Source organism: Penaeus chinensis, chromosome 39, assembly GCF_019202785.1.
Source record: "Penaeus chinensis breed Huanghai No. 1 chromosome 39, ASM1920278v2, whole genome shotgun sequence".
NCBI classification, from domain to species: domain Eukaryota; kingdom Metazoa; phylum Arthropoda; class Malacostraca; order Decapoda; family Penaeidae; genus Penaeus; species Penaeus chinensis.
Window position 1 is genome coordinate 19700796 of NC_061857.1, and position 2500 is coordinate 19703295.

General features: G+C 43.0%; 1 protein-coding gene across 1 annotated transcript in view; it reads left to right on the forward strand.

Moving 5' to 3' along the window:
* LOC125046925 overlaps window positions 1–2500 on the forward strand; it is a 46671-nt gene that overhangs the window by 35014 nt on the left and 9157 nt on the right. The gene's annotated exons all lie outside the window — the stretch shown is intronic.

The following is a 2500-nucleotide window of genomic DNA, read 5'->3' on the forward strand; positions in this document are numbered from 1 at the left end:
TTGTTATTATTATCCTGATTATTATTAATATTATTATTATTATTATTATTGTTATTATTATTATTATTATTATTATTATTATTATTATTATTGTTATTATTATTGTTATCATTATTATCATTGTTATTATTATTATTATTATTATTATTATTATTATTATTATTATTATTGTTATTACTATTATTATCATTATTATTATTATTATCATTAACATTATTATTATCATTACTGATATTATTATTACTATCATCACCATTATCATTATGACTGTCATTTTAGTATCACTATAGTTATTATTATTATTAAAAATATATTATTATTATGATTACTATTATCATTATCATTATTATTATAGTTATTATTATTGTTATTATTATCCTGATTATTATTACTATTATTATTATTATTATTATTATTATTATGATTATTATCATTATTATTATTGTTGTTATTATTAATATTATTATTATCATTACTGATATTATTATTATAATTACTGATATTATTATTACTGTCATCACCATTATCATTATGACTGTCATTTTAGTATCACTATAGTTATTATTATTATTAAGAATATATAATCCCCTCCCCCTCCCCATCCCCTCCTCCTCCCCTCTCATCCCCTTTCCCCATCCTTATCCCCTACCCCTATCCCTTTCCCCTCCCCCATCCCCTCCCCCTCCCCATCCCATCCCCTTCCCTCCCCCTCCCCATCCCATCCCCTTCCCTCCCGCTCCCCCATCCCCTCCCCCCTCCCCTATCCCCTCCCATCCCCCTCCCCCCTCCCCCTCCCATCCCCCTCCCCCATCCCCATCCCCGATCCCCATAGGACGAACCCCTCCAAGCTCAAGGGCGACCCAGGACGTGACGAGAATAAGAGTTCAGTCTGTGTCCGAAGGCCGAGCTCTTTCGGTGTTTACAGATTGATTTGTGGTCAGAGGGAGGTTGATGTCTACTGAGGGGGAGGGAGGGAGGCTGGGCAAAGGGAGGGCGGGAGGGAGGGTGGGTAAAGGGAGGGAGGGTGGGTAGAGGGAGGGAGGGTGGGTAGAGGGTGGCTGGGAGGGAGGGTGGGTAGAGGGAGGGCGGGAGGGAGGGTGGGTAGAGGGAGGGCGGGAGGGAGGGTGGGTAGAGGGAGGGAGGGTGGGTAGAGGGTGGCTGGGAGGGAGGGTGGGTAGAGGGAGGGCGGGAGGGAGGGTGGGTAGAGGGAGGCTGGGTAGAGGGAGGGTGAGAAGGAAGGATGGTAATGCATATATACCTATATTAATAGATATATAGATAGAAAGATAGATAGACAGATAGATAGTTAGATAAGCAGACAGAGAGGCAGGTAGAGAGAAAGGTAAATAGAGAAACAGGTAGATAGTTAGAGAGATGGACATATTTATATCACTATCTGTCTATCTATCTAACTATCCATTTATCTATCTGCCTACCTATCTATCTATCTATCTATCAACCTATCTATCTATCTATGAACCTATCTATCTATCTATATTTGAATATATGTATCTGTATTATTATTATTATCATTATTATTATTATTATTATTATTATTATCATTATTATTACTATCATTATTATCATTATTATCATTATTATCATCATTATCATTACCATTATCATTACTGTTATTATCATCATTATTATTACTATTGTTATTAGAAAACAGATGTCTATTTAACAAATCCGATAGACAGCACATCGACAGAGAAACTGACAACCAGACAGAGAATGACAGAGAAAACGGATACAGAGAAGAGACAGAAAATAAATAAACGAATGCAAAAAAGAACAGCAGAAACGGGGAGGGGGGGGAGGGGGGAAGGACAAAGAAAGCGAAAGCAGCAGGAGACAGCAAACTCCTGTCACTGACCGACCTCCAGGCCTCCTGCCCCCCACCCCCCTTCCTGTACCCCCACCCCCCCTCTCCAGCCTAACGCAGAGGGCATCGAAGGGCAGTTGACCTCTGGGCCATCTTATCGTGCCCTTGGAGGAAGTGGAGGGTGGGGGAGGGGAGGGACGGGAGGGAGAGGGGGCAAAGGAGGCAGGGGGAGGGATAGGGGAAGAGGGGGGAGGGGAGATGAGGAGGAATTCGGGGTAAGGGGAGGGATAGGGCAGGGGAGGGAGGTAAGGTAGGAAGAGGGATAGGGGACAGAGAGAAGAATAGGGGGCAGGGAAAAGGATAGAGGAGTGATTGCTGGAAGGGAGTGGAAGGGTAACAAGGGGAAAGATAGGGTGCACAGGATGAGGGATAGAGAACAGACGGAGGGATAGGGAGCAGAGGGTGGGCAGGGGAAGGGATAGGAGGCCGGGGAAGGAAAGAGGAGGGATAAGGAGCAGAGGTAGGACAGGGGAAAAGATAGGGAGAAGGGGTAGAACAAAGGGAGGGATAGAAGGCAAGTTTAGGACAGGGGGCAGGGAAAGGGAAGGTATCCTGTAGTCTTAGGCCCCGAAGCGTCTCTGGGTCGTCTTGGAGGAGAGAGGAACGTCCTGAGGT